Genomic DNA, 25,650 nt, shown 5'->3' with positions numbered 1-25,650 from the left:
GATCCCAATTCAGACAAACTCTTTTTTTTACTTTACTACGAGCATAAAGTGAGTGTCTTCTTTGGCTGGGGCTTATATATCGTGTCATAATGGCCGAGAGGTCTAAGGCGCCAGACTCAAGGAAAACCTTGCCCAGTGATACCGGTTGAACGAGGCTTCTGGTCCACGTAAGTGGGCGTGGGTTCGAATCCCACTTCTGACAAACTTTTTCTTACTTTACTACCAGCATAAAGTCAGTGTCTTTTTTGCTGGGGCTTATATATCGTGTCAGCATGGCCGAGTGGTGTAAGGCGCCAGACTCAAGGGTAACCTTGCCCCGTGATACGGGTTGAACGAGGCTTCTTGTCCACGTATGTGTGCGTGGGTTTGAATCCCACTTCTGACAAACTTATTTACTTTACTACCAGCATAAAGTCAGTGTCTTTTTTGCTGGGGCTAATATATCGTGTCAGCATGGCCGAGTGGTGTAAGGCGCCAGACTCAAGGGAAACCTTGCCCAGTGATACGGGTTGAACGAGGCCTCTGGTCCACGAATGTGGGTGTGGGTTCAAATCCCACTTCAGACAAACTCTTTTTTTTACTTTACTACGAGCATAAAATCAGTGTCTTCTTTTGCTGAGGCTGATATATCGTGTCAGAATGGCCGAGTGGTCTAAGGCGCCAGACTCAAGTCAACCTTGCCCAGTGATAAGTGTGTAACGAGGCTGGTGGTCCACGTATGTGTGCGTGGGTTCGTATCCCACTTCTGACAAACTTTTTTTACTTTACTACCAGAACAAAGTCAGTGTCTCCTTTAGCTGGGCTGAAATATCGTGTCAGAATGGCCGAGTGGTCTTAGGCGCCAAAATTAAGGGAAACCTTGCCCTGTGATACGGGTTGACCGAGGCTTCTGGTCCACGTATGTGGGCGTGGGTTCGAATCCCAATTCTGGCAAACTCTTTTTTACTTTACTACCAGCATAAAGTCAGTGTCTTCTTTTGCTGGGGCTGAAACATCGTGTCAGAAGGGCCGAGTGGTCTAAAGCACCAGACTCAAGAGAAACCTTGCCCAGTGATACGGGTTGAACGAGGCTTCTGGTCCACGTATGTGGGCGTGGGTTCGAATCCCACTTCTGACAAACTTTTTTTTACTTTACTAGCAGTACAAAGTCAGTGTCTCCTTTTGCTGGGCTGATATATTGTGTCAGAATGGATGAGTGATCGAAGCCGCCAGACTTAAGGGAAACCTTGCACAGTGATACGGGTTGAACGAGGCTTCTGGTCCACGTATGTCGGCTTGGGTTCAAATCGCACTTCTGACACTCTTTTTGTTACTTTACTAACAGTATAAAGTCAGTGTCTTTCTTTTGCTGGTGCTGATATATCGAGTCAGAAGAGCCGAGTGGTCTAAGGCGCCAGACTTAAAGAAAACCTTGCCTAGTGATACGGGTTCAAGGAGGCTTCTGGTCCACGTATGTGGGCATGGGTTCGAATCCCACTTCTGACAAACTTTTTTTACTTTACTACCGGCACAAAGTCAGTGTCCCCTTTTGCTGGGGCTGAAATATTGTGTCAGAATGGCCGAGTGGTTTAAGGCGCCAGACTCAAGGGAAACCTTTCTCAGTGATATGGCTTGAACGAGGCTTCTGGTCCACGTATGTGGGCGAGGGTTCGAATTCCACTTCTGACAAACTTTTTTTACTTTACTACCAGCACAAAGTCAGTGTCTTCTTTTACTGGGGCTAAAACACCGTGTCAGAAGGGCCGAGTGGTCTAAAGCACCAGACTCAAGGGAAACCTTTCCCAGTGATATGGCTTGAACGAGGCTTCTGGTCCACGTATGTGGGCGTGGGTTCGAATTCCACTTCTGACAAACTTTTTTTTACTTTACTACCAGCACAAAGTCAGTGTCTTCTTTTACTGGGGCTGACATATCGTATCAGAATGGCCGAGTGGTCTAAGGTGCCACACTCAAAGTAAACCTTGCCGAGTGATAAGAGTGTAACGAGAATTCTGGTCCACGTATGTGTGCGTGGGTTCGAATCGCACTTCTGACAAACTTTTTTAATTTACTACCAGCACAAAGTCAGTGTATTTTTTGCTGGGGCTGATACATCGTGTCAGAATGGCCGAGTGGTCTAAGGCGCCAGATTCAAGGGAAACCTGGCCCAGTGACACGGGTTGAAAGAGGCTTTTGGTCCAAGTATGTGGGCGTGGGTTTGAATCCCACTTCTGACAAACATTTTTTTACTTTATTACCAGCATAAAGTAAGTGTCTGTTTTCGCTGGGGCTATAATCGTGTCAGAAGGGCCGAGTGGTCTAAGGCGCCCGACTCAAGGGGAACCTTGCCCAGTGATATGGGTTGAAAGAGGCTTCTGGTCCACGTGTGTGTGCGTGGGATCGAATCTCACTTCTGAGAATCTTTTTTTTACTTTACTACCAGCACAAAGTCAATGTCTTCTTTTGCTGGGGCTGAAATATTGTGTCAGAAGGACCGAGTGGTCTAAGGCACCATGATTGATTGATTTGTGGGGTTTAACATCCCCAAACCACCATTTGATTATGAGAGACGCCGTAGTGGAGGGCTCCGGAAATTTCGAGCACCTGGGGTTCTTTAACGTGCACCCAAATCTGAGCACACGGGCCTACAACATTTCCGCCTCCATCGGAAATGCAGCCGCCGCAGCCGGGAATCGAACCCGCGACTTGCGGGTCAGCAGCCGAGTACCTTAGCCACTAGACCACCGCGGCGGGGCAGGTCTAAGGCACCAGACTCAAGAGAAACCTTGCCCAGTGATACGGGTTGAACGAGGCTTCTGGCCCACGTGTGTGTGCGTGGGTTCGAATCTCACTTCTGAGAAACTTTTTTTACTTTACTACCAGAACAAAGTCAGTGTCTCCTTTTGCTGGGCTGAAATATCGTGTCAGAATGGCCGAGTGGTCTAAGGCGCCAGACTTATGGAAAACCTTGCCCTGTGATACGGGTTGAACGAGGCTTCTGGTCCACGTATGTGTGCGTGGGTTTGAATCCCACTTCTGACAATTTTTTTATTTACTACAGCACAGAGTCAGTGTCTTTTTTTGCTGGGGCTGACATATCGTATCAAAATAGCCGAGTTGTCTAAGGCGCCAGACTCAAGGGAAACCTTGCCCAGTGATACGGGTTAAAAGAGGCTTTTGGTCCACGTATGTGGGCGTGGGTTTGAATCCCACTTCTGACAAACATTTTTTTTACTTTATTACCAGCATAAAGTAAGTGTCTTTTTTCGCTGGGGCTATAACATCGTGTAAGAAGGGCTGAGTGGTCTAAGGCACCACTCAAGGGAAACCTTGCCCAGTGATACGGGTTGAACGAGGCTTCTGGTCCAGGTGTGTGGGCGTGGGTTCAAATGCCACTTCAGACGTTTTCTTTTTTTACTTTACTACGAGCCTAAAGTCAGTGTCTTCTTTTGCTGCGGTTGATATATTGTGTCAGATATGCCGAGTGGTCCAAGGCGCAAGACTCAAGGGAAACTTTGCCCAGTTATACGTCTTGAACGAGGCTTCTGGTCCACGTATGTGGGCGTGGGTTCAAATCCCACTTCTGCCAAACTTTTTTTTTACTTTATTAGCAGAACAAAGTCAGTGTCTCCTTTTGCTGGGCTGAAGTATCATGGCAGAATGGCCGAGTGGTCAAAGGCGCCAGACTTAAGGGAAACCTTGCCCAGAGATACGGGTTGAACGAGACTTCTGGTCCACGTATGTGGGCGTGGGTTCAAATCCCACTTCTGACAATTTTTTTACTTTAATACCAGCACAAAGTCAGTGTCTCCTTTTGCTGGGCTGAAATATTTTGTCAGAATGGCCGAGTGGTCTAAGGCTCTAGACTTAAGGGAAACCGTGCCTAGTGATACGGGTTGAACGAGGCTTCTGGTCCACGTATGCGGGCGTGGGTTCAAATCCCACTTCTGACAAACTTTTTTTGATCTACTACCAGAACAAAGTCAGTGTCTCCTTTTGCTGGGCCGAAATATTGTGTCAGAATGACTGAGTGGTCGAAGGCGCCAGATTTAAGGGAAACCTTGCCCAGTGATATGTGTTGAACGAGGCTTCTGGTCCACGTATGTGGGCGTGGGTTCAAATCCCACATCTGACAAACCCTTCTTTTTACTTTAAAACCAGCAGAAAGTCAGTGTCTCCTTTTGGTGGGGCTGAAATATCGTGTAATAAATGCCGAGTGGTCTAAGGCGCCAGACTCAAGGGAAACCTTGCCCAGTGATACGGGTTGAACGAGGCTTCTGGTCCACGTATGTGGGTGTGGGTTCGAATCCCACTTCTGACAAACTTTTTTTTTACTTCACTACCAGCACAAAGTCAGTATCTCTTTTGCTGGGGCTGAAATATCGTGTCAGAATGTCCGACTGGTTCAAGGCGCCAGACGCAAGGAAAACGTTACCCAGTGGTACCTTTTGAACGAGGCTTCTGGATCACGTATGTGGGCGTGGGTTCAAATCCCACTTCTGCCAAACTCTATTTTTTACTTTAATACCAGCACAATGTCAGTGTATTTTTTTGCTGGGGCTGAAATATCATGTCAGAATTGCCGAGTGGTCTAAGGCGCCAGACCTAAGGGAAACTTTGCCCAGTGATACGGGTTGAACGAGGCTTCTGGGCCACGTATGTGGGCGTGGGTTCAAATCCCACTTCTGACTCTCTTTTTGTTACTTTACTACCAGTATAAAGTCAGTGTCTTTCTTTTTCAGGTGCTGATATATCGAGTCAGAATGGCCGAGTAGTCAAGACGCCAGACTCAAGGGAAAGCTTGCATAGTGATACGGGTTGAACGAAGCTTCTGGTCCACGTATGTGGTATGGGTTCGAATCCCACTTCTGACAAACTTTTTTTACTTTACTACCAGAACAAAGTCAATCTCTCCTTTTGCTGGGCTGAAATATTGTGTCAGAATGGCCAAGTGGTTAAAGGCGCCAGACTAAAGGGAAACCTTGCCCAGTAATACGTGTTGAACGAGGCTTCTGGTCCAAGTATGGGGGCGTGCGTTCAAATCCCACTTCTGACAAACTTTTTTTTACTTTACTACCAGAACAAAGTCAGTGTCTCCTTTTGCTGGGCTGAAATAGTGTGTCTGAATGGCCGAGTGGTCGAAAGCGCCAGACTTAAGGGAAACCTTGCCCAGTGATACGGGTTTAACAAGGCTTCTGGTCCAGGTGTGTGGGCGTGGGTTCAAATGCCACTTCATACAAACTCTTTTTTTTACTTTACTACGAGCATAAAGTCAGTGTCTTCTTTTGCTGGGGCTGATATATTTTGTCAGATATGCCGAGTGGTCCAAGGCGCCAGACTCAAGGGAAACTTTGCCCAGTGATACGTCTTGAACGAGGCTTCTGGTACACGTATGTGGGCGTGGGTTCAAATCCCACTTCTGACAAACATCTTTTTACTTTACTACCAGAACAAAGTCAGTGTCTCCTTTTGCTGGGCTGAAGCATCATGGCAGAATGGCCGAGTGGTCAAAGGCGCCAGACTTAAGGGGAACCTTGCCCAGAGATGCGGGTTGAACGAGACTTCTGGTCCACGTATGTGGGCGTGGGTTCAAATCCCACTTCTGACAGACTCTATTTTTTTTACTTTAATACCAGCACAAAATAAGTGTCTCCTTTTGCTGGGCTGAAATATTGTGTCCAAATGGCCGAGTGGTCTAAGGCGCTAGACATAAGGGAAACCTTGCGCAGTGATACGGGTTGAACGAGGCTTCTGGTCCACGTATATGGGCGTGGATTTGAATCCTCTTTCTGACAAACTTTTTTTACTTTAATACCAGCGCAAAGTCAGTGTCTCCTTTTGATGGGCTGAAATATTGTGTCAGATTGGCCGAGTGGTCGAAGGCGCCAGACCTAAGGGAAACTTTGCCCAGTGATACGTGTTGAACGAGGCTTCTGGTCCACGTATGTGGGCGTGGGTTCAAATCCCACTTTTGACAAACTTTTTTTTACTTTACTACCAGATCAAAGTCAGTGTCTCCTTTTGCTGGGCTGAAATATTGTGTCAGAATGGCCGAGTGGTCGAAGGCGCCAGACTCAAGAGAAGCCTTGCCCAGTATTACGGGTTGAACGAGGCTTCTCGTCCACGTATGTGGGCATGGATTCGATTCCCACTTCTGACAAACTTTTTTTTACTTTACTACCAGCACAAAGTCAGTGTCTTCTTTTGCTGGGGCTGATAAATCGTATCAGAATGGCCGAGTGGTTGAAGGCGCCAGACTCAAGGGAAACCTTGCCCAGTGATATGAATTGAACAAGGCTTCTGGTCCACGTATGTGTGCATGGGTTCGAATCCCACTTCTGACATTTTTTCTTACTTTACTACCATAACAAAGTCAGTGTCTCCTTTTGCTGGGCTGAAGTATCCTGTCAGAATGGCCGAGTGGTCGAAGGCACCAGACTTAAGGGAAGCCTTGCCCAGTGATACGGGTTGAACGAGGCTTCTAGACCACGTATGCGGGCGTGGGTTCGAATCCCACTTCTGACAAACTTTTTTGATCTACTACCAGAACAAAGTCAGTGTCTCCTTTTGCTGGGCCGAAATATCGTGTCAGAATGGCCGAGTGGTCGAAGGCGCCAGATTTAGGGGAAACCATGCCCAGTGATACATGTTGAACGAGGCTTCTAGTCCACGTATGTGGGCGTGGGTTCAAATCCCACTTCTGACAAACCCTTCTTTTTACTTTACTACCAGCAGAAAGTCAGTGTCTCCTTTTGGTGGGGCTGAAATATCGTGTAATTATTGCCGAGTGGTCTAAGGCGCCAGTCTCAAGGGAAACCTTGCCCAGTGATACGGGTTGAACGAGGCTTCTGGTCCAGGTGTGTGGGCGTGGGTTCAAATGCCACTTCAGACAAACTCTTTTTTTTACTTTACTACCAGCACAAAGTCAGTGTCTTCTTTTACTGGGGCTGACATATCGTATCAGAATGGCCGAGTGGTCTAAGGTGCCACACTCAAAGTAAACCTTGCCGAGTGATAAGAGTGTAACGAGAATTCTGGTCCACGTATGTGTGCGTGGGTTCGAATCGCACTTCTGACAAACGTTTTTAATTTACTACCAGCACAAAGTCAGTGTATTTTTTGCTGGGGCTGATACATCGTGTCAGAATGGCCGAGTGGTCTAAGGCGCCAGATTCAAGGGAAACCTTGCCCAGTGACACGGGTTGAAAGACGCTTTTGGTCAAAGTATGTGGGCGTGGGTTTGAATCCCACTTCTGAAAAACATTTTTTTACTTTATTACCAGCATAAAGTAAGTGTCTTTTTTCGCTGGGGCTATAAGCGTGTCAGAAGGGCCGAGTGGTCTAAAGCACCAGACTCAAGAAGAACCTTGCCACGTGATACGGGTTGAACGAGGCTTCTTGTCCACGTATGTGTGCGTGGGTTCGAATGTCAATTCTGAAAACTTTTTTTACTTTACTACCAGCAAAAAGTCAGTGTCTTCTTTTTGGGGCTGATATATCGTGTCAGAATGGCCGAGTGCTCTAAGGCGCCCGACTCAAGGGGAACCTTGCCCAGTGATATGGGTTGAAAGAGGCTTCTGGTCCACGTGTGTGTGCGTGGGTTCGAATCTCACTTCTGAGAATTTTTCTTACTTTACTACCAGCACAAAGTCAATGTCTTCTTTTGCTGGGGCTAAAATATTGTGTCAGAAGGGCTGAGTGGTCTAAGGCACCATGATTGATTGATTTGTGGGGTTTAACGTCCCAAAACCACCATTGAATTATGAGAGACGCCGTAGTGGAGGGCTCCGGAAATTTCGACCACCTGGGGTTCTTTAACGTGCACCCAAATCTGAGCACATGGGCCTACAACATTTCCGCCTCCATCGGAAATGCAGCCGCCGCAGCCGGGAATCGAACCCGCGACTTGCGGGTCAGCAGACGAGTACCTTAGCCACTAGACCACCGCGGCGGGGCAGGTCTAAGGCACCAGACTCAAAAGAAACCTTGCCCAGTGATATGGGTTGAATGAGGCTTCTGGCCCACGTGTGTGTGCGTGGGTTCGAATCTCACTTCTGAGAAACTTTTTTTACTTTACTACCAGAACAAAGTCAGTGTCTCCTTTTGCTGGGCTGAAATATCGTGTCAGAATGGCCGAGTGGTCTTAGGCGCCAGACTTATGGAAAACCTTGCCCTGTGATACGGGTTGAACGAGGCTTCTGGTCCACGTATGTGGGCGTGTGTTCGAATCCCACTTCTGACAAACTCTTTTTTACTTTACTACCAGCACAAAGTCAATGTCTTCTTTTGCTGGGGCTAAAATATTGTGTCAGTAGGGCCGAGTGGTCTAAGGCACCAGACTCAAGAGAAACCTTGCCCAGTGATACGGGTTGAACGAGGCTTTTGGTCCACGTATGTGTGCGTGGGTTCGAATCCCACTTCCGAGAAACTTTTTTTACTTTACCACCTGAACAAAGTCAGTGTCTCCTTTTGCTGGTCTGAAACACCGTGTCAGAAGGGCCGAGTGGTCTAAAGCACCAGACTCAAGAGAAACCTTGCCCAGTGATACGGGTTGAACTAGGCTTCTGGTCCACGTATGTGGGCGTGGGTTCGATTCCCAATTCTGACAAACTCTGTTTTTTTTTACTTTTCTACCAGAACAAAGTCAGTGTCTCGTTTTGCGGGGCTGAAACATCGTGTCAGAATGGCCGTGTGGTCGAAGGCGCCAGACTTAAGGGAAACCTCGCCCTGTGATACAGGTTGAACGAGGCTTCTGGTCCACGTATGTGGGCGTGGCTTCAGATCCCACTTCAGACAAACTCTTTTTTTTTCTTTACTACGAGCATAAAGTCAGTGTCTTCTTTGGCTGGGGCTTATATATCGTGTCATAATGGCCGAGTGGTCGAAGGCGCCAGAGTTAAGGGAAACCTTGCCCAGTGATACGGGTTGAACGAGGCTTCTGGTCCACGTATGTCGGCATGGGTTCAAATCGCACTTCTGACACTCTTTTTGTTACTTTACTACCAGTATAAAGTCAGTCTCTTTCTTTTACTGGTGCTGATATATTGAGTCAGAATAGCCGAGTGGTCTAAGGCGCCAGACTCAAGGAAAATCTTGCCTAGTGATACGGGTTGAACGAGGCTTCTGGTCCACGTAAGTGGGCGTGGGTTCGAATCCCACTTCTGACAGACTTTTTCTTACTTTACTACCAGCATAAAGTCAGTGTCTTCTTTTGCTGGGGCTAATATATCGTGTCAGAATGGCCGAGTGGTCTAAGGCGCCAACCTCAAGGAAAACCTTGCCCAGTGATACGGGTTGAACGAGGTTTTCGTGTCGACGTATGTGGGCGTGGGTTCAAACCCCCCTTCTGACTCTCTTTTTGTTACTTTACTACCAGTATAAAGTCAGTGTCTTGCTTTGCTGGAGCTGATATATCGAGTCCAATGGCCGAGTAGTCGAGACGCCAGACTCAAGGAAAAGCTTGCATAGTGATACGGGTTGAACGAAGCTTCTGGTCCACGTATGTGGCATGGGTTCGAATCCCACTTCTGACAAACTTTTTTTTTACTTTACTACCAGAACAAAGTCAATGTCTCCTTTTGCTGGGCTGAAATATTTTGTCAGAATGGCCGAGTGGTCGAGAGCGCCAGACTTAAGGGAAACTTTGCCCAGTGATACGTGTTGAACGAGGCTTCTGGTCCACGTATGTGGGCGTGGGTTCAAATCCCACTTCTGACAAACTTTCTTTTACTTTACTACCAGAACAAAGTCAGTGTCTCCATTTGCTGGGCTGAAATATTGTGTCAGAATGGCCGAGTGATCGAAGGCGCCAGACTCAAGAGAAGCCTTGCCCAGTGATACGGGTTGAACGAGGCTTCTAGTCCACTTTTGTGGGCATGGGTTCGATTCCCACTTCTGACAAACTTTTTTTACTTTACTACCAGCACAAAGTCAGTGTCTTTTTTTGCTGGGGCTGATATATCGTATCAGAATGGCCGAGTGGTTGAAGGCGCCAGACTCAAGGGAAACCATGCCCAGTGATATATATTGAACAAGGCTTCTGGTCCACGTATGTGTGCGTGGGTTCGAATCCCACTTTTGACATTTTTTTTTTACTTTACTACCAGAACAAAGTCAGTGTCTAATTTTGCTGGGGCTGAAATATTGTGTCAGAAGGGCCGAGTGGTCTAAGGCACCAGGCTCAAGCGAAACCTTGCCCAGTGATACGGGTTGAACGAGGCTTCTGGTCCACGTATGTGTGCGTGGGTTTGAATCCCACTTCTGACAATTTTTTTATTTACTACAGCACAGAGTCAGTGTCTTTTTTTGCTGGGGCTGACATATCGTATCAAAATTGCCGAGTTGTCTAAGGCGCCAGACTCAAGGGAAACCTTGCCCAGTGATACGGGTTAAAAGAGGCTTTTGGTCCACGTATGTGGGCGTGGGTTTGAATCCCACTTCTGACAAACATTTTTTTTTACTTTATTACCAGCATAAAGTAAGTGTCTTTTTTCGCTGGGGCTATAACATCGTGTAAGAAGGGCTGAGTGGTCTAAGGCACCAGACTCAAGGGAAACCTTGCCCAGTGATAAGGGTTGAACGAGGCTTCTGGTCCAGGTGTGTGGGCGTGGGTTCAAATGCCACTTCAGACGTTTTCTTTTTTTTTACTTTACTACGAGCCTAAAGTCAGTGTCTTCTTTTGCTGCGGTTGATATATTGTGTCAGATATGCCGAGTGGTCCAAGGCGCAAGACTCAAGGGAAACTTTGCCCAGTTATACGTCTTGAACGAGGCTTCTGGTCCACGTATGTGGGCGTGGGTTCAAATCCCACTTCTGCCAAACTTTTTTTTTACTTTATTAGCAGAACAAAGTCAGTGTCTCCTTTTGCTGGGCTGAAGTATCATGGCAGATTGGCCGAGTGGTCAAAGGCGCCAGACTTAAGGGAAACCTTGCCCAGAGATACGGGTTGAACGAGACTTCTGGTCCACGTATGTGGGCGTGGGTTCAAATCCCACTTCTGACAATTTTTTTACTTTAATACCAGCACAAAGTCAGTGTCTCCTTTTGCTGGGCTGAAATATTTTGTCAGAATGGCCGAGTGGTCTAAGGCTCTAGACTTAAGGGAAACCGTGCCTAGTGATACGGGTTGAACGAGGCTTCTGGTCCACGTATGCGGGCGTGGGTTCAAATCCCACTTCTGACAAACTTTTTTTGATCTACTACCAGAACAAAGTCAGTGTCTCCTTTTGCTGGGCCGAAATATTGTGTCAGAATGACTGAGTGGTCGAAGGCGCCAGATTTAAGGGAAACCTTGCCCAGTGATATGTGTTGAACGAGGCTTCTGGTCCACGTATGTGGGCGTGGGTTCAAATCCCACATCTGACAAACCCTTCTTTTTACTTTAAAACCAGCAGAAAGTCAGTGTCTCCTTTTGGTGGGGCTGAAATATCGTGTAATAAATGCCGAGTGGTCTAAGGCGCCAGACTCAAGGGAAACCTTGCCCAGTGATACGGGTTGAACGAGGCTTCTGGTCCACGTATGTGGGTGTGGGTTCGAATCCCACTTCTGACAAACTTTTTTTTACTTCACTACCAGCACAAAGTCAGTATCTCTTTTGCTGGGGCTGAAATATCGTGTCAGAATGTCCGACTGGTTCAAGGCGCCAGACGCAAGGAAAACGTTACCCAGTGGTACGTTTTGAACGAGGCTTCTGGATCACGTATGTGGGCGTGGGTTCAAATCCCACTTCTGCCAAACTCTATTTTTTACTTTAATACCAGCACAATGTCAGTGTATTTTTTTGCTGGGGCTGAAATATCATGTCAGAATTGCCGAGTGGTCTAAGGCGCCAGACCTAAGGGAAACTTTGCCCAGTGATACGGGTTGAACGAGGCTTCTGGGCCACGTATGTGGGCGTGGGTTCAAATCCCACTTCTGACTCTCTTTTTGTTACTTTACTACCAGTATAAAGTCAGTGTCTTTCTTTTTCAGGTCCTGATATATCGAGTCAGAATGGCCGAGTAGTCAAGACGCCAGACTCAAGGGAAAGCTTGCATAGTGATACGGGTTGAACGAAGCTTCTGGTCCACGTATGTGGTATGGGTTCGAATCCCACTTCTGACAAACTTTTTTTACTTTACTACCAGAACAAAGTCAATCTCTCCTTTTGCTGGGCTGAAATATTGTGTCAGAATGGCCAAGTGGTTAAAGGCGCCAGACTAAAGGGAAACCTTGCCCAGTAATACGTGTTGAACGAGGCTTCTGGTCCAAGTATGGGGGCGTGCGTTCAAATCCCACTTCTGACAAACTTTTTTTTACTTTACTACCAGAACAAAGTCAGTGTCTCCTTTTGCTGGGCTAAAATAGTGTGTCTGAATGGCCGAGTGGTCGAAAGCGCCAGACTTAAGGGAAACCTTGCCCAGTGATACGGGTTTAACAAGGCTTCTGGTCCAGGTGTGTGGGCGTGGGTTCAAATGCCACTTCATACAAACTCTTTTTTTTACTTTACTACGAGCATAAAGTCAGTGTCTTCTTTTGCTGGGGCTGATATATTTTGTCAGATATGCCGAGTGGTCCAAGGCGCCAGACTCAAGGGAAACTTTGCCCAGTGATACGTCTTGAACGAGGCTTCTGGTACACGTATGTGGGCGTGGGTTCAAATCCCACTTCTGACAAACATCTTTTTACTTTACTACCAGAACAAAGTCAGTGTCTCCTTTTGCTGGGCTGAAGCATCATGGCAGAATGGCCGAGTGGTCAAAGGCGCCAGACTTAAGGGGAACCTTGCCCAGAGATGCGGGTTGAACGAGACTTCTGGTCCACGTATGTGGGCGTGGGTTCAAATCCCACTTCTGACAGACTCTATTTTTTTTACTTTAATACCAGCACAAAATAAGTGTCTCCTTTTGCTGGGCTGAAATATTGTGTCCAAATGGCCGAGTGGTCTAAGGCGCTAGACATAAGGGAAACCTTGCGCAGTGATACGGGTTGAACGAGGCTTCTGGTCCACGTATATGGGCGTGGATTTGAATCCTCTTTCTGACAAACTTTTTTTACTTTAATACCAGCGCAAAGTCAGTGTCTCCTTTTGATGGGCTGAAATATTGTGTCAGATTGGCCGAGTGGTCGAAGGCGCCAGACTTAAGGGAAACTTTGCCCAGTGATACGTGTTGAACGAGGCTTCTGGTCTACGTATGTGGGCGTGGGTTCAAATCCCACTTTTGACAAACTTTTTTTTTACTTTACTACCAGATCAAAGTCAGTGTCTCCTTTTGCTGGGCTGAAATATTGTGTCAGAATGGCCGAGTGGTCGAAGGCGCCAGACTCAAGAGAAGCCTTGCCCAGTATTACGGGTTGAACGAGGCTTCTCGTCCACGTATGTGGGCATGGATTCGATTCCCACTTCTGACAAACTTTTTTTTACTTTACTACCAGCACAAAGTCAGTGTCTTCTTTTGCTGGGGCTGATAAATCGTATCAGAATGGCCGAGTGGTTGAAGGCGCCAGACTCAAGGGAAACCTTGCCCAGTGATATGAATTGAACAAGGCTTCTGGTCCACGTATGTGTGCATGGGTTCGAATCCCACTTCTGACATTTTTTCTTACTTTACTACCATAACAAAGTCAGTGTCTCCTTTTGCTGGGCTGAAGTATCCTGTCAGAATGGCCGAGTGGTCGAAGGCACCAGACTTAAGGGAAGCCTTGCCCAGTGATACGGGTTGAACGAGGCTTCTAGACCACGTATGCGGGCGTGGGTTCGAATCCCACTTCTGACAAACTTTTTTGATCTACTACCAGAACAAAGTCAGTGTCTCCTTTTGCTGGGCCGAAATATCGTGTCAGAATGGCCGAGTGGTCGAAGGCGCCAGATTTAGGGGAAACCATGCCCAGTGATACATGTTGAACGAGGCTTCTAGTCCACGTATGTGGGCGTGGGTTCAAATCCCACTTCTGACAAACCCTTCTTTTTACTTTACTACCAGCAGAAAGTCAGTGTCTCCTTTTGGTGGGGCTGAAATACCGTGTAATTATTGCCGAGTGGTCTAAGGCGCCAGTCTCAAGGGAAACCTTGCCCAGTGATACGGGTTGAACGAGGCTTCTGGTCCAGGTGTGTGGGCGTGGGTTCAAATGCCACTTCAGACAAACTCTTTTTTCTACTTTACTACCAGCACAAAGTCAGTGTCTTCTTTTACTGGGGCTGACATATCGTATCAGAATGGCCGAGTGGTCTAAGGTGCCACACTCAAAGTAAACCTTGCCGAGTGATAAGAGTGTAACGAGAATTCTGGTCCACGTATGTGTGCGTGGGTTCGAATCGCACTTCTGACAAACGTTTTTAATTTACTACCAGCACAAAGTCAGTGTATTTTTTGTTGGGGCTGATACATCGTGTCAGAATGGCCGAGTGGTCTAAGGCGCCAGATTCAAGGGAAACCTTGCCCAGTGACACGGGTTGAAAGACGCTTTTGGTCAAAGTATGTGGGCGTGGGTTTGAATCCCACTTCTGAAAAACATTTTTTTACTTTATTACCAGCATAAAGTAAGTGTCTTTTTTCGCTGGGGCTATAAGCGTGTCAGAAGGGCCGAGTGGTCTAAAGCACCAGACTCAAGAAGAACCTTGCCACGTGATACGGGTTGAACGAGGCTTCTTGTCCACGTATGTGTGCGTGGGTTCGAATGTCAATTCTGAAAACTTTTTTTACTTTACTACCAGCAAAAAGTCAGTGTCTTCTTTTTGGGGCTGATATATCGTGTCAGAATGGCCGAGTGCTCTAAGGCGCCCGACTCAAGGGGAACCTTGCCCAGTGATATGGGTTGAAAGAGGCTTCTGGTCCACGTGTGTGTGCGTGGGTTCGAATCTCACTTCTGAGAATTTTTCTTACTTTACTACCAGCACAAAGTCAATGTCTTCTTTTGCTGGGGCTAAAATATTGTGTCAGAAGGGCTGAGTGGTCTAAGGCACCATGATTGATTGATTTGTGGGGTTTAACGTCCCAAAACCACCATTGAATTATGAGAGACGCCGTAGTGGAGGGCTCCGGAAATTTCGACCACCTGGGGTTCTTTAACGTGCACCCAAATCTGAGCACATGGGCCTACAACATTTCCGCCTCCATCGGAAATGCAGCCGCCGCAGCCGGGAATCGAACCCGCGACTTGCGGGTCAGCAGACGAGTACCTTAGCCACTAGACCACCGCGGCGGGGCAGGTCTAAGGCACCAGACTCAAAAGAAACCTTGCCCAGTGATATGGGTTGAATGAGGCTTCTGGCCCACGTGTGTGTGCGTGGGTTCGAATCTCACTTCTGAGAAACTTTTTTTACTTTACTACCAGAACAAAGTCAGTGTCTCCTTTTGCTGGGCTGAAATATCGTGTCAGAATGGCCGAGTGGTCTTAGGCGCCAGACTTATGGAAAACCTTGCCCTGTGATACGGGTTGAACGAGGCTTCTGGTCCACGTATGTGGGCGTGTGTTCGAATCCCACTTCTGACAAACTCTTTTTTACTTTACTACCAGCACAAAGTCAATGTCTTCTTTTGCTGGGGCTAAAATATTGTGTCAGTAGGGCCGAGTGGTCTAAGGCACCAGACTCAAGAGAAACCTTGCCCAGTGATACGGGTTGAACGAGGCTTTTGGTCCACGTATGTGTGCGTGGGTTCGAATCCCACTTCCGAGAAACTTTTTTTACTTTACCACCTGAACAAAGTCAGTGTCTCCTTTTGCTGGTCTGAAACACCGTGTCAGAAGGGCCGAGTGGTCTAAAGCACCAGACTCAAGAGAAACCTTGCCCAGTGATACGGGTTGAACTAGGCTTCTGGTCCACGTATGTGGGCGTGGGTTCGATTCCCAATTCTGACAAACTCTGTTTTTTTTACTTTTCTACCAGAACAAAGTCAGTGTCTCGTTTTGCGGGGCTGAAACATCGTGTCAGAATGGCCGTGTGGTCGAAGGCGCCAGACTTAAGGGAAACCTCGCCCTGTGATACAGGTTGAACGAGGCTTCTGGTCCACGTATGTGGGCGTGGCTTCAGATCCCACTTCAGACAAACTCTTTTTTTTCTTTACTACGAGCATAAAGTCAGTGTCTTCTTTTGCTGGGGCTAATATATCGTGTCAGAATGGCCGAGTGGTCTAAGGCGCCAACCTCAAGGAAAACCTTGCCCAGTGATACGGGTTGAACGAGGTTTTCGTGTCGACGTATGTGGGCGTGGGTTCAAACCCCCCTTCTGACTCTCTTTTTGTTACTTTACTACCAGTATAAAGTCAGTGTCTTGCTTTGCTGGAGCTGATATATCGAGTCCAATGGCCGAGTAGTCGAGACGCCAGACTCAAGGAAAAGCTTGCATAGTGATACGGGTTGAACGAAGCTTCTGGTCCACGTATGTGGCATGGGTTCGAATCCCACTTCTGACAAACTTTTTTTTTACTTTACTACCAGAACAAAGTCAATGTCTCCTTTTGCTGGGCTGAAATATTTTGTCAGAATGGCCGAGTGGTCGAGAGCGCCAGACTTAAGGGAAACTTTGCCCAGTGATACGTGTTGAACGAGGCTTCTGGTCCACGTATGTGGGCGTGGGTTCAAATCCCACTTCTGACAAACTTTCTTTTACTTTACTACCAGAACAAAGTCAGTGTCTCCATTTGCTGGGCTGAAATATTGTGTCAGAATGGCCGAGTGATCGAAGGCGCCAGACTCAAGAGAAGCCTTGCCCAGTGATACGGGTTGAACGAGGCTTCTAGTCCACTTTTGTGGGCATGGGTTCGATTCCCACTTCTGACAAACTTTTTTTACTTTACTACCAGCACAGAGTCAGTGTCTTTTTTTGCTGGGGCTGATATATCGTATCAGAATGGCCGAGTGGTTGAAGGCGCCAGACTCAAGGGAAACCATGCCCAGTGATATATATTGAACAAGGCTTCTGGTCCACGTATGTGTGCGTGGGTTCGAATCCCACTTTTGACATTTTTTTTTACTTTACTACCAGAACAAAGTCAGTGTCTAATTTTGCTGGGGCTGAAATATTGTGTCAGAAGGGCCGAGTGGTCTAAGGCACCAGGCTCAAGCGAAACCTTGCCCAGTGATACGGGTTGAACGACGCTTTTGGTCCACGTATGTGTGCGTGGGTTCGAATCCCACTTCCGAAAAACTTTTTTTACTTTACCACCTGAACAAAGTCAGTGTCTCCTTTTGCTGGTCTGAAATATCGTGTCAGAATGGGCGAGTGGTCTAAGGCGCCAGACTTAAGGGAAACCTTGCCCTGTGATACGGGTTGAACGAGGCTTCTGGTCCACGTATGTGGGCGTGGGTTCGAATCCCACTTCTGGCAAACTCTTTTTTACTTTACTACCAGCATAAACTCAGTGTCTTCTTTTGCTGGGGCTAAAACATCGTGTCAGAAGGGCCGAGTTTTGTAAGGCACCAGACTCAAGAGAAACCTTGCCCAGTGATACGTGTTAAACGAGGCTTTTGGTCCACGTATGTTTGCGTGGGTTCGAATCCCACTTCCGAGAATCTTTTTTTACTTTACCACCTGAGCAAAGTCAGTGTCTCCTTTTGCTGGTCTGAAATATCGTGTCAGAATGGCCGAGTGGTCTAATGCGCCAGACTTAAGGGAAACCTTGCCCTGTGATACGGGTTGAACGAGGCTTCTGGTCCATGTATGTGGGTGTGGGTTCGAATCCCACTTCTGGCAAACTCTTTTTTACTTTAGTACCAGCATAAACTCAGTGTCTTCTTTTGCTGGGGCTAAAACACCGTGTCAGAAGGGCCGTGTGGTCTAAAGCACCAGACTCAAGAGAAACCTTGCCCAGTATACGGGTTGAACTAGGCTTCTGGTCCACGTATGTGGGCGTGGGTTCGATTCCCAATTCTGACAAACTCTGTTTTTTTACTTTTCTACCAGAACAAAGTCAGTGTCTCGTTTTGCGGGGCTGAAACATCGTGTCAGAATGGCCGTGTGGTCGAAGGCGCCAGACTTATGGTAAACCCCGCCCTGTGATACGGGTTGAACGAGGCTTCTGGTCCACGTATGTGGGCGTGGCTTCAGATCCCACTTCAGACAAACTCTTTTTTTTACTTTACTACGAGCACAATGTCAGTGTCTTTTTTTGCTGGGGCTGAAATATCATGTCAGAATTGCCGAGTGGTTGAAGGCGCCAGACTCAAGGGAAACCTTGCCCAGTGATATGAATTGAACGAGGCTTCTCGTCCACGTATGTGTGCATGGGTTCGAATCCCACTTCTGACAATTTTTTTTACTTTACTTCCAGAACAAAGTCAGTGTCTCCTTTTGCTGGGCTGAAATATCGTGTCAGAATGGCCGAGTGATCGAAGGCGCCAGACTTAAGGGAAACCTTGCCCTGTGATACGGGTTGAACGAGGCTTCTGGTCCACGTATGTGGGCGTGGGTTCGAATCCCACTTCTTGCATATTTTTTTACTTTACTACCATAACAAAGTCAGTGTCTTTTTTCCTGGGGCTAATATATCGTTTCAGCATGGCCGAGTGGTGTAAGGTGCCAGACTCAAGGGTAACCTTGCCCAGTGATACGGGTTGAACGAGGCTTCTGGTCCATGTATGTGGGCATGCGTTTGATGCGCACTTCTGACAAAATTCGTTTTTTACTTTACTACCAGCACAAAGTCAGTGTCTTCTTTTGCTGCGGCTGATATTTCGTGTCAGAATGGCCGAGTGGTCTAAGGCGCCAGATTCAAGGGAAACCTTGCCCAGTGATACGGGTTCAACGAGGCTTCTGGTCCACGTATGTGGGCATATGTTCGAATCCCACTTCTGACAAACTTTTTTTTACTTTACTACCGGCAAAAAATCAGTGTCTCCTTTTGCTGGGGCTGAAATATCGTGTCAGAATGGCCGAGTGGTTTAAGGCGCCAGACTCAAGGGAAACCTTTCCCAGTGATATGGCTTGAACGAGGCTTCTGGTCCACGCATGTGGGCGTGGGTTCGAATTCCACTTCTGACAAACCTTTTTTACTTTACTACCAGCACAAAGTCAGTGTCTTGTTTTACTGGGGCTGACATATCGTATCAGAATGGCCGAGTGGTCTAAGGTGCCAGACTCAAAGTAAACCTTGCCGAGTGATAAGAGTGTAACGAGAATTCTGGTCCACGTATGTGTGCGTGGGTTCGAATCGCACTTCTGACAAAATTTTTTACTTTACTACCAGCATAAAGTAAGTGTCTTTTTTCGCTGGGGCTATAACATCGTGTAAAAAGGGCCGAGTGGTCTAAGGCACCAGACTCAAGAGAAACCTTGCCCCGTGATACGGGTTGAACGAGGCTTCTTGTCCACGTATGTGTGCGTGGGTTTGAATCCCACTTCTGACAAACTTTTTTTACTTTACTACCAGAACAAAGTCAATGTCTCCTTTTGCTGGACTGAACTATTGTGTCAGAATGGCCAAGTGGTGGAAGGCGCCAGACTAGAGAAAGCCTTGCCCAGTAATACGTGTTGAACGAGGCTTCTGGTCCACGTATGTGGGCGTGGCTTCAGATCCCAATTCAGACAAACTCTTTTTTTTACTTTACTACGAGCATAAAGTGAGTGTCTTCTTTGGCTGGGGCTTATATATCGTGTCATAATGGCCGAGAGGTCTAAGGCGCCAGACTCAAGGAAAACCTTGCCCAGTGATACCGGTTGAACGAGGCTTCTGGTCCACGTAAGTGGGCGTGGGTTCGAATCCCACTTCTGACAAACTTTTTCTTACTTTACTACCAGCATAAAGTCAGTGTCTTTTTTGCTGGGGCTTATATATCGTGTCAGCATGGCCGAGTGGTGTAAGGCGCCAGACTCAAGGGTAACCTTGCCCCGTGATACGGGTTGAACGAGGCTTCTTGTCCACGTATGTGTGCGTGGGTTTGAATCCCACTTCTGACAAACTTATTTACTTTACTACCAGCATAAAGTCAGTGTCTTTTTTGCTGGGGCTAATATATCGTGTCAGCATGGCCGAGTGGTGTAAGGCGCCAGACTCAAGGGAAACCTTGCCCAGTGATACGGGTTGAACGAGGCCTCCGGTCCACGAATGTGGGTGTGGGTTCAAATCCCACTTCAGACAAACTCTTTTTTTTACTTTACTACGAGCATAAAATCAGTGTCTTCTTTTGCTGAGGCTGATATATCGTGTCAGAATGGCCGAGTGGTCTAAGGCGCCAGACTCAAGTAAACCTTGCCCAGTGATAAGTGTGTAACGAGGCTGGTGGTCCACGTATGTGTGCGTGGGTTCGTATCCCACTTCTGACAAACTTTTTTTACTTTACTACCAGAACAAAGTCAGTGTCTCCTTTAGCTGGGCTGAAATATCGTGTCAGAATGGCCGAGTGGTCTTAGGCGCCAAAATTAAGGGAAACCTTGCCCTGTGATACGGGTTGACCGAGGCTTCTGGTCCACGTATGTGGGCGTGGGTTCGAATCCCAATTCTGGCAAACTCTTTTTTACTTTACTACCAGCATAAAGTCAGTGTCTTCTTTTGCTGGGGCTGAAACATCGTGTCAGAAGGGCCGAGTGGTCTAAAGCACCAGACTCAAGAGAAACCTTGCCCAGTGATACGGGTTGAACGAGGCTTCTGGTCCACGTATGTGGGCGTGGGTTCGAATCCCACTTCTGACAAACTTTTTTTTACTTTACTAGCAGTACAAAGTCAGTGTCTCCTTTTGCTGGGCTGATATATTGTGTCAGAATGGATGAGTGATCGAAGCCGCCAGACTTAAGGGAAACCTTGCACAGTGATACGGGTTGAACGAGGCTTCTGGTCCACGTATGTCGGCTTGGGTTCAAATCGCACTTCTGACACTCTTTTTGTTACTTTACTACCAGTATAAAGTCAGTGTCTTTCTTTTGCTGGTGCTGATATATCGAGTCAGAAGAGCCGAGTGGTCTAAGGCGCCAGACTTAAAGAAAACCTTGCCTAGTGATACGGGTTCAAGGAGGCTTCTGGTCCACGTATGTGGGCATGGGTTCGAATCCCACTTCTGACAAACTTTTTTTACTTTACTACCGGCACAAAGTCAGTGTCCCCTTTTGCTGGGGCTGAAATATTGTGTCAGAATGGCCGAGTGGTTTAAGGCGCCAGACTCAAGGGAAACCTTTCTCAGTGATATGGCTTGAACGAGGCTTCTGGTCCACGTATGTGGGCGAGGGTTCGAATTCCACTTCTGACAAACTTTTTTTACTTTACTACCAGCACAAAGTCAGTGTCTTCTTTTACTGGGGCTAAAACACCGTGTCAGAAGGGCCGAGTGGTCTAAAGCACCAGACTCAAGGGAAACCTTTCCCAGTGATATGGCTTGAACGAGGCTTCTGGTCCACGTATGTGGACGTGGGTTCGAATTCCACTTCTGACAAACTTTTTTTTACTTTACTACCAGCACAAAGTCAGTGTCTTCTTTTACTGGGGCTGACATATCGTATCAGAATGGCCGAGTGGTCTAAGGTGCCACACTCAAAGTAAACCTTGCCGAGTGATAAGAGTGTAACGAGAATTCTGGTCCACGTATGTGTGCGTGGGTTCGAATCGCACTTCTGACAAACTTTTTTAATTTACTACCAGCACAAAGTCAGTGTATTTTTTGCTGGGGCTGATACATCGTGTCAGAATGGCCGAGTGGTCTAAGGCGCCAGATTCAAGGGAAACCTTGCCCAGTGACACGGGTTGAAAGAGGCTTTTGGTCCAAGTATGTGGGCGTGGGTTTGAATCCCACTTCTGACAAACATTTTTTTACTTTATTACCAGCATAAAGTAAGTGTCTTTTTTCGCTGGGGCTATAATCGTGTCAGAAGGGCCGAGTGGTCTAAGGCGCCCGACTCAAGGGGAACCTTGCCCAGTGATATGGGTTGAAAGAGGCTTCTGGTCCACGTGTGTGTGCGTGGGATCGAATCTCACTTCTGAGAATCTTTTTTTACTTTACTACCAGCACAAAGTCAATGTCTTCTTTTGCTGGGGCTGAAATATTGTGTCAGAAGGGCCGAGTGGTCTAAGGCACCATGATTGATTGATTTGTGGGGTTTAACATCCCCAAACCACCATTTGATTATGAGAGACGCCGTAGTGGAGGGCTCCGGAAATTTCGAGCACCTGGGGTTCTTTAACGTGCACCCAAATCTGAGCACACGGGCCTACAACATTTCCGCCTCCATCGGAAATGCAGCCGCCGCAGCCGGGAATCGAACCCGCGACTTGCGGGTCAGCAGCCGAGTACCTTAGCCACTAGACCACCGCGGCGGGGCAGGTCTAAGGCACCAGACTCAAGAGAAACCTTGCCCAGTGATACGGGTTGAACGAGGCTTCTGGCCCACGTGTGTGTGCGTGGGTTCGAATCTCACTTCTGAGAAACTTTTTTTACTTTACTACCAGAACAAAGTCAGTGTCTCCTTTTGCTGGGCTGAAATATCGTGTCAGAATGGCCGAGTGGTCTAAGGCGCCAGACTTATGGAAAACCTTGCCCTGTGATACGGGTTGAACGAGGCTTCTGGTCCACGTATGTGTGCGTGGATTTGAATCCCACTTCTGACAATTTTTTTATTTACTACAGCACAGAGTCAGTGTCTTTTTTTGCTGGGGCTGACATATCGTATCAAAATAGCCGAGTTGTCTAAGGCGCCAGACTCAAGGGAAACCTTGCCCAGTGATATGAATTGAACGAGGCTTCTCGTCCACGTATGTGTGCATGGGTTCGAATCCCACTTCTGACAATTTTTTTTACTTTACTTCCAGAACAAAGTCAGTGTCTCCTTTTGCTGGGCTGAAATATCGTGTCAGAATGGCCGAGTGATCGAAGGCGCCAGACTTAAGGGAAACCTTGCCCTGTGATACGGGTTGAACGAGGCTTCTGGTCCACGTATGTGGGCGTGGGTTCGAATCCCACTTCTTGCATATTTTTTTACTTTACTACCATAACAAAGTCAGTGTCTTTTTTCCTGGGGCTAATATATCGTTTCAGCATGGCCGAGTGGTGTAAGGTGCCAGACTCAAGGGTAACCTTGCCCAGTGATACGGGTTGAACGAGGCTTCTGGTCCATGTATGTGGGCATGCGTTTGATGCGCACTTCTGACAAAATTCGTTTTTTACTTTACTACCAGCACAAAGTCAGTGTCTTCTTTTGCTGCGGCTGATATTTCGTGTCAGAATGGCCGAGTGGTCTAAGGCGCCAGATTCAAGGGAAACCTTGCCCAGTGATACGGGTTCAACGAGGCTTCTGGTCCACGTATGTGGGCATATGTTCGAATCCCACTTCTGACAAACTTTTTTTTACTTTACTACCGGCAAAAAATCAGTGTCTCCTTTTGCTGGGGCTGAAATATCGTGTCAGAATGGCCGAGTGGTTTAAGGCGCCAGACTCAAGGGAAACCTTTCCCAGTGATATGGCTTGAACGAGGCTTCTGGTCCACGCATGTGGGCGTGGGTTCGAATTCCACTTCTGACAAACCTTTTTTACTTTACTACCAGCACAAAGTCAGTGTCTTGTTTTACTGGGGCTGACATATCGTATCAGAATGGCCGAGTGGTCTAAGGTGCCAGACTCAAAGTAAACCTTGCCGAGTGATAAGAGTGTAACGAGAATTCTGGTCCACGTATGTGTGCGTGGGTTCGAATCGCACTTCTGACAAAATTTTTTACTTTACTACCAGCATAAAGTAAGTGTCTTTTTTCGCTGGGGCTATAACATCGTGTAAAAAGGGCCGAGTGGTCTAAGGCACCAGACTCAAGAGAAACCTTGCCCCGTGATACGGGTTGAACGAGGCTTCTTGTCCACGTATGTGTGCGTGGGTTTGAATCCCACTTCTGACAAACTTTTTTTACTTTACTACCAGAACAAAGTCAATGTCTCCTTTTGCTGGACTGAACTATTGTGTCAGAATGGCCAAGTGGTGGAAGGCGCCAGACTAGAGAAAGCCTTGCCCAGTAATACGTGTTGAACGAGGCTTCTGGTCCACGTATGTGGGCGTGGCTTCAGATCCCAATTCAGACAAACTCTTTTTTTTACTTTACTACGAGCATAAAGTGAGTGTCTTCTTTGGCTGGGGCTTATATATCGTGTCATAATGGCCGAGAGGTCTAAGGCGCCAGACTCAAGGAAAACCTTGCCCAGTGATACCGGTTGAACGAGGCTTCTGGTCCACGTAAGTGGGCGTGGGTTCGAATCCCACTTCTGACAAACTTTTTCTTACTTTACTACCAGCATAAAGTCAGTGTCTTTTTCGCTGGGGCTTATATATCGTGTCAGCATGGCCGAGTGGTGTAAGGCGCCAGACTCAAGGGTAACCTTGCCCCGTGATACGGGTTGAACGAGGCTTCTTGTCCACGTATGTGTGCGTGGGTTTGAATCCCACTTCTGACAAACTTATTTACTTTACTACCAGCATAAAGTCAGTGTCTTTTTTGCTGGGGCTAATATATCGTGTCAGCATGGCCGAGTGGTGTAAGGCGCCAGACTCAAGGGAAACCTTGCCCAGTGATACGGGTTGAACGAGGCCTCTGGTCCACGAATGTGGGTGTGGGTTCAAATCCCACTTCAGACAAACTCTTTTTTTTACTTTACTACGAGCATAAAATCAGTGTCTTCTTTTGCTGAGGCTGATATATCGTGTCAGAATGGCCGAGTGGTCTAAGGCGCCAGACTCAAGTAAACCTTGCCCAGTGATAAGTGTGTAACGAGGCTGGTGGTCCACGTATGTGTGCGTGGGTTCGTATCCCACTTCTGACAAACTTTTTTTACTTTACTACCAGAACAAAGTCAGTGTCTCCTTTAGCTGGGCTGAAATATCGTGTCAGAATGGCCGAGTGGTCTTAGGCGCCAAAATTAAGGGAAACCTTGCCCTGTGATACGGGTTGACCGAGGCTTCTGGTCCACGTATGTGGGCGTGGGTTCGAATCCCAATTCTGGCAAACTCTTTTTTACTTTACTACCAGCATAAAGTCAGTGTCTTCTTTTGCTGGGGCTGAAACATCGTGTCAGAAGGGCCGAGTGGTCTAAAGCACCAGACTCAAGAGAAACCTTGCCCAGTGATACGGGTTGAACGAGGCTTCTGGTCCACGTATGTGGGCGTGGGTTCGAATCCCACTTCTGACAAACTTTTTTTTACTTTACTAGCAGTACAAAGTCAGTGTCTCCTTTTGCTGGGCTGATATATTGTGTCAGAATGGATGAGTGATCGAAGCCGCCAGACTTAAGGGAAACCTTGCACAGTGATACGGGTTGAACGAGGCTTCTGGTCCACGTATGTCGGCTTGGGTTCAAATCGCACTTCTGACACTCTTTTTGTTACTTTACTACCAGTATAAAGTCAGTGTCTTTCTTTTGCTGGTGCTGATATATCGAGTCAGAAGAGCCGAGTGGTCTAAGGCGCCAGACTTAAAGAAAACCTTGCCTAGTGATACGGGTTCAAGGAGGCTTCTGGTCCACGTATGTGGGCATGGGTTCGAATCCCACTTCTGACAAACTTTTTTTACTTTACTACCGGCACAAAGTCAGTGTCCCCTTTTGCTGGGGCTGAAATATTGTGTCAGAATGGCCGAGTGGTTTAAGGCGCCAGACTCAAGGGAAACCTTTCTCAGTGATATGGCTTGAACGAGGCTTCTGGTCCACGTATGTGGGCGAGGGTTCGAATTCCACTTCTGACAAACTTTTTTTACTTTACTACCAGCACAAAGTCAGTGTCTTCTTTTACTGGGGCT

At 47.4% G+C, this 25,650-nt stretch overlaps 42 non-coding genes across 42 annotated transcripts; all 42 read left to right on the top strand.

Moving 5' to 3' along the window:
* Positions 1-83: 83 nt before the first annotated feature.
* On the top strand, positions 84-202 carry TRNAL-CAA (transfer RNA leucine (anticodon CAA)). Its single transcript has 2 exons — positions 84-121; positions 157-202. It is a non-coding gene; the product is annotated as a tRNA-Leu (tRNA).
* A 796-nt stretch (positions 203-998) lies between these two features.
* TRNAL-CAA (transfer RNA leucine (anticodon CAA)) lies at positions 999-1,117 on the top strand. The gene is made up of 2 exons: positions 999-1,036; positions 1,072-1,117. It is a non-coding gene; the product is annotated as a tRNA-Leu (tRNA).
* A 249-nt stretch (positions 1,118-1,366) lies between these two features.
* TRNAL-UAA (transfer RNA leucine (anticodon UAA)) lies at positions 1,367-1,485 on the top strand. The gene is made up of 2 exons: positions 1,367-1,404; positions 1,440-1,485. It is a non-coding gene; the product is annotated as a tRNA-Leu (tRNA).
* Positions 1,486-1,549: 64 nt separating this feature from the next.
* TRNAL-CAA (transfer RNA leucine (anticodon CAA)) lies at positions 1,550-1,668 on the top strand. The gene is made up of 2 exons: positions 1,550-1,587; positions 1,623-1,668. It is a non-coding gene; the product is annotated as a tRNA-Leu (tRNA).
* A 429-nt stretch (positions 1,669-2,097) lies between these two features.
* On the top strand, positions 2,098-2,216 carry TRNAL-CAA (transfer RNA leucine (anticodon CAA)). The gene is made up of 2 exons: positions 2,098-2,135; positions 2,171-2,216. It is a non-coding gene; the product is annotated as a tRNA-Leu (tRNA).
* A 686-nt stretch (positions 2,217-2,902) lies between these two features.
* On the top strand, positions 2,903-3,021 carry TRNAI-UAU (transfer RNA isoleucine (anticodon UAU)). The gene is made up of 2 exons: positions 2,903-2,940; positions 2,976-3,021. It is a non-coding gene; the product is annotated as a tRNA-Ile (tRNA).
* A 612-nt stretch (positions 3,022-3,633) lies between these two features.
* TRNAL-UAA (transfer RNA leucine (anticodon UAA)) lies at positions 3,634-3,752 on the top strand. Its single transcript has 2 exons — positions 3,634-3,671; positions 3,707-3,752. It is a non-coding gene; the product is annotated as a tRNA-Leu (tRNA).
* A 61-nt stretch (positions 3,753-3,813) lies between these two features.
* Positions 3,814-3,932, top strand: TRNAL-UAA (transfer RNA leucine (anticodon UAA)). The gene is made up of 2 exons: positions 3,814-3,851; positions 3,887-3,932. It is a non-coding gene; the product is annotated as a tRNA-Leu (tRNA).
* A 619-nt stretch (positions 3,933-4,551) lies between these two features.
* Positions 4,552-4,670, top strand: TRNAL-UAA (transfer RNA leucine (anticodon UAA)). The gene is made up of 2 exons: positions 4,552-4,589; positions 4,625-4,670. It is a non-coding gene; the product is annotated as a tRNA-Leu (tRNA).
* A 798-nt stretch (positions 4,671-5,468) lies between these two features.
* TRNAL-UAA (transfer RNA leucine (anticodon UAA)) lies at positions 5,469-5,587 on the top strand. Its single transcript has 2 exons — positions 5,469-5,506; positions 5,542-5,587. It is a non-coding gene; the product is annotated as a tRNA-Leu (tRNA).
* Positions 5,588-5,837: 250 nt separating this feature from the next.
* On the top strand, positions 5,838-5,956 carry TRNAL-UAA (transfer RNA leucine (anticodon UAA)). Its single transcript has 2 exons — positions 5,838-5,875; positions 5,911-5,956. It is a non-coding gene; the product is annotated as a tRNA-Leu (tRNA).
* A 429-nt stretch (positions 5,957-6,385) lies between these two features.
* On the top strand, positions 6,386-6,504 carry TRNAL-UAA (transfer RNA leucine (anticodon UAA)). Its single transcript has 2 exons — positions 6,386-6,423; positions 6,459-6,504. It is a non-coding gene; the product is annotated as a tRNA-Leu (tRNA).
* Positions 6,505-6,566: 62 nt separating this feature from the next.
* Positions 6,567-6,685, top strand: TRNAL-UAG (transfer RNA leucine (anticodon UAG)). The gene is made up of 2 exons: positions 6,567-6,604; positions 6,640-6,685. It is a non-coding gene; the product is annotated as a tRNA-Leu (tRNA).
* A 1,417-nt stretch (positions 6,686-8,102) lies between these two features.
* On the top strand, positions 8,103-8,221 carry TRNAI-UAU (transfer RNA isoleucine (anticodon UAU)). The gene is made up of 2 exons: positions 8,103-8,140; positions 8,176-8,221. It is a non-coding gene; the product is annotated as a tRNA-Ile (tRNA).
* Positions 8,222-9,027: 806 nt separating this feature from the next.
* On the top strand, positions 9,028-9,146 carry TRNAL-CAA (transfer RNA leucine (anticodon CAA)). Its single transcript has 2 exons — positions 9,028-9,065; positions 9,101-9,146. It is a non-coding gene; the product is annotated as a tRNA-Leu (tRNA).
* Positions 9,147-9,577: 431 nt separating this feature from the next.
* On the top strand, positions 9,578-9,696 carry TRNAL-UAA (transfer RNA leucine (anticodon UAA)). The gene is made up of 2 exons: positions 9,578-9,615; positions 9,651-9,696. It is a non-coding gene; the product is annotated as a tRNA-Leu (tRNA).
* Positions 9,697-9,760: 64 nt separating this feature from the next.
* Positions 9,761-9,879, top strand: TRNAL-CAA (transfer RNA leucine (anticodon CAA)). The gene is made up of 2 exons: positions 9,761-9,798; positions 9,834-9,879. It is a non-coding gene; the product is annotated as a tRNA-Leu (tRNA).
* A 64-nt stretch (positions 9,880-9,943) lies between these two features.
* TRNAL-CAA (transfer RNA leucine (anticodon CAA)) lies at positions 9,944-10,062 on the top strand. The gene is made up of 2 exons: positions 9,944-9,981; positions 10,017-10,062. It is a non-coding gene; the product is annotated as a tRNA-Leu (tRNA).
* Positions 10,063-10,862: 800 nt separating this feature from the next.
* TRNAL-UAA (transfer RNA leucine (anticodon UAA)) lies at positions 10,863-10,981 on the top strand. Its single transcript has 2 exons — positions 10,863-10,900; positions 10,936-10,981. It is a non-coding gene; the product is annotated as a tRNA-Leu (tRNA).
* A 61-nt stretch (positions 10,982-11,042) lies between these two features.
* On the top strand, positions 11,043-11,161 carry TRNAL-UAA (transfer RNA leucine (anticodon UAA)). Its single transcript has 2 exons — positions 11,043-11,080; positions 11,116-11,161. It is a non-coding gene; the product is annotated as a tRNA-Leu (tRNA).
* Positions 11,162-11,779: 618 nt separating this feature from the next.
* TRNAL-UAA (transfer RNA leucine (anticodon UAA)) lies at positions 11,780-11,898 on the top strand. The gene is made up of 2 exons: positions 11,780-11,817; positions 11,853-11,898. It is a non-coding gene; the product is annotated as a tRNA-Leu (tRNA).
* Positions 11,899-12,696: 798 nt separating this feature from the next.
* TRNAL-UAA (transfer RNA leucine (anticodon UAA)) lies at positions 12,697-12,815 on the top strand. The gene is made up of 2 exons: positions 12,697-12,734; positions 12,770-12,815. It is a non-coding gene; the product is annotated as a tRNA-Leu (tRNA).
* A 250-nt stretch (positions 12,816-13,065) lies between these two features.
* On the top strand, positions 13,066-13,184 carry TRNAL-UAA (transfer RNA leucine (anticodon UAA)). Its single transcript has 2 exons — positions 13,066-13,103; positions 13,139-13,184. It is a non-coding gene; the product is annotated as a tRNA-Leu (tRNA).
* Positions 13,185-13,614: 430 nt separating this feature from the next.
* Positions 13,615-13,733, top strand: TRNAL-UAA (transfer RNA leucine (anticodon UAA)). Its single transcript has 2 exons — positions 13,615-13,652; positions 13,688-13,733. It is a non-coding gene; the product is annotated as a tRNA-Leu (tRNA).
* Positions 13,734-13,795: 62 nt separating this feature from the next.
* On the top strand, positions 13,796-13,914 carry TRNAL-UAG (transfer RNA leucine (anticodon UAG)). The gene is made up of 2 exons: positions 13,796-13,833; positions 13,869-13,914. It is a non-coding gene; the product is annotated as a tRNA-Leu (tRNA).
* A 1,417-nt stretch (positions 13,915-15,331) lies between these two features.
* TRNAI-UAU (transfer RNA isoleucine (anticodon UAU)) lies at positions 15,332-15,450 on the top strand. The gene is made up of 2 exons: positions 15,332-15,369; positions 15,405-15,450. It is a non-coding gene; the product is annotated as a tRNA-Ile (tRNA).
* Positions 15,451-16,435: 985 nt separating this feature from the next.
* Positions 16,436-16,554, top strand: TRNAL-UAA (transfer RNA leucine (anticodon UAA)). The gene is made up of 2 exons: positions 16,436-16,473; positions 16,509-16,554. It is a non-coding gene; the product is annotated as a tRNA-Leu (tRNA).
* Positions 16,555-16,618: 64 nt separating this feature from the next.
* Positions 16,619-16,737, top strand: TRNAL-CAA (transfer RNA leucine (anticodon CAA)). Its single transcript has 2 exons — positions 16,619-16,656; positions 16,692-16,737. It is a non-coding gene; the product is annotated as a tRNA-Leu (tRNA).
* Positions 16,738-16,801: 64 nt separating this feature from the next.
* TRNAL-CAA (transfer RNA leucine (anticodon CAA)) lies at positions 16,802-16,920 on the top strand. The gene is made up of 2 exons: positions 16,802-16,839; positions 16,875-16,920. It is a non-coding gene; the product is annotated as a tRNA-Leu (tRNA).
* A 245-nt stretch (positions 16,921-17,165) lies between these two features.
* TRNAL-UAA (transfer RNA leucine (anticodon UAA)) lies at positions 17,166-17,284 on the top strand. Its single transcript has 2 exons — positions 17,166-17,203; positions 17,239-17,284. It is a non-coding gene; the product is annotated as a tRNA-Leu (tRNA).
* Positions 17,285-17,531: 247 nt separating this feature from the next.
* On the top strand, positions 17,532-17,650 carry TRNAL-UAA (transfer RNA leucine (anticodon UAA)). Its single transcript has 2 exons — positions 17,532-17,569; positions 17,605-17,650. It is a non-coding gene; the product is annotated as a tRNA-Leu (tRNA).
* A 1,168-nt stretch (positions 17,651-18,818) lies between these two features.
* On the top strand, positions 18,819-18,937 carry TRNAL-CAA (transfer RNA leucine (anticodon CAA)). The gene is made up of 2 exons: positions 18,819-18,856; positions 18,892-18,937. It is a non-coding gene; the product is annotated as a tRNA-Leu (tRNA).
* Positions 18,938-19,550: 613 nt separating this feature from the next.
* Positions 19,551-19,669, top strand: TRNAL-CAA (transfer RNA leucine (anticodon CAA)). The gene is made up of 2 exons: positions 19,551-19,588; positions 19,624-19,669. It is a non-coding gene; the product is annotated as a tRNA-Leu (tRNA).
* A 796-nt stretch (positions 19,670-20,465) lies between these two features.
* On the top strand, positions 20,466-20,584 carry TRNAL-CAA (transfer RNA leucine (anticodon CAA)). Its single transcript has 2 exons — positions 20,466-20,503; positions 20,539-20,584. It is a non-coding gene; the product is annotated as a tRNA-Leu (tRNA).
* A 249-nt stretch (positions 20,585-20,833) lies between these two features.
* TRNAL-UAA (transfer RNA leucine (anticodon UAA)) lies at positions 20,834-20,952 on the top strand. Its single transcript has 2 exons — positions 20,834-20,871; positions 20,907-20,952. It is a non-coding gene; the product is annotated as a tRNA-Leu (tRNA).
* A 64-nt stretch (positions 20,953-21,016) lies between these two features.
* Positions 21,017-21,135, top strand: TRNAL-CAA (transfer RNA leucine (anticodon CAA)). Its single transcript has 2 exons — positions 21,017-21,054; positions 21,090-21,135. It is a non-coding gene; the product is annotated as a tRNA-Leu (tRNA).
* Positions 21,136-21,564: 429 nt separating this feature from the next.
* On the top strand, positions 21,565-21,683 carry TRNAL-CAA (transfer RNA leucine (anticodon CAA)). Its single transcript has 2 exons — positions 21,565-21,602; positions 21,638-21,683. It is a non-coding gene; the product is annotated as a tRNA-Leu (tRNA).
* Positions 21,684-23,279: 1,596 nt separating this feature from the next.
* TRNAL-CAA (transfer RNA leucine (anticodon CAA)) lies at positions 23,280-23,398 on the top strand. The gene is made up of 2 exons: positions 23,280-23,317; positions 23,353-23,398. It is a non-coding gene; the product is annotated as a tRNA-Leu (tRNA).
* Positions 23,399-24,011: 613 nt separating this feature from the next.
* On the top strand, positions 24,012-24,130 carry TRNAL-CAA (transfer RNA leucine (anticodon CAA)). The gene is made up of 2 exons: positions 24,012-24,049; positions 24,085-24,130. It is a non-coding gene; the product is annotated as a tRNA-Leu (tRNA).
* A 796-nt stretch (positions 24,131-24,926) lies between these two features.
* Positions 24,927-25,045, top strand: TRNAL-CAA (transfer RNA leucine (anticodon CAA)). Its single transcript has 2 exons — positions 24,927-24,964; positions 25,000-25,045. It is a non-coding gene; the product is annotated as a tRNA-Leu (tRNA).
* Positions 25,046-25,294: 249 nt separating this feature from the next.
* TRNAL-UAA (transfer RNA leucine (anticodon UAA)) lies at positions 25,295-25,413 on the top strand. Its single transcript has 2 exons — positions 25,295-25,332; positions 25,368-25,413. It is a non-coding gene; the product is annotated as a tRNA-Leu (tRNA).
* Positions 25,414-25,477: 64 nt separating this feature from the next.
* TRNAL-CAA (transfer RNA leucine (anticodon CAA)) lies at positions 25,478-25,596 on the top strand. Its single transcript has 2 exons — positions 25,478-25,515; positions 25,551-25,596. It is a non-coding gene; the product is annotated as a tRNA-Leu (tRNA).
* Positions 25,597-25,650: the final 54 nt, after the last annotated feature.

This window comes from Rhipicephalus microplus, chromosome 2 (assembly GCF_043290135.1).
Source record: "Rhipicephalus microplus isolate Deutch F79 chromosome 2, USDA_Rmic, whole genome shotgun sequence".
NCBI lineage: Eukaryota > Metazoa > Arthropoda > Arachnida > Ixodida > Ixodidae > Rhipicephalus > Rhipicephalus microplus.
Note: the sequence above shows the minus strand (reverse complement) of the source record. Positions and strands in the feature narration are given on the sequence as shown.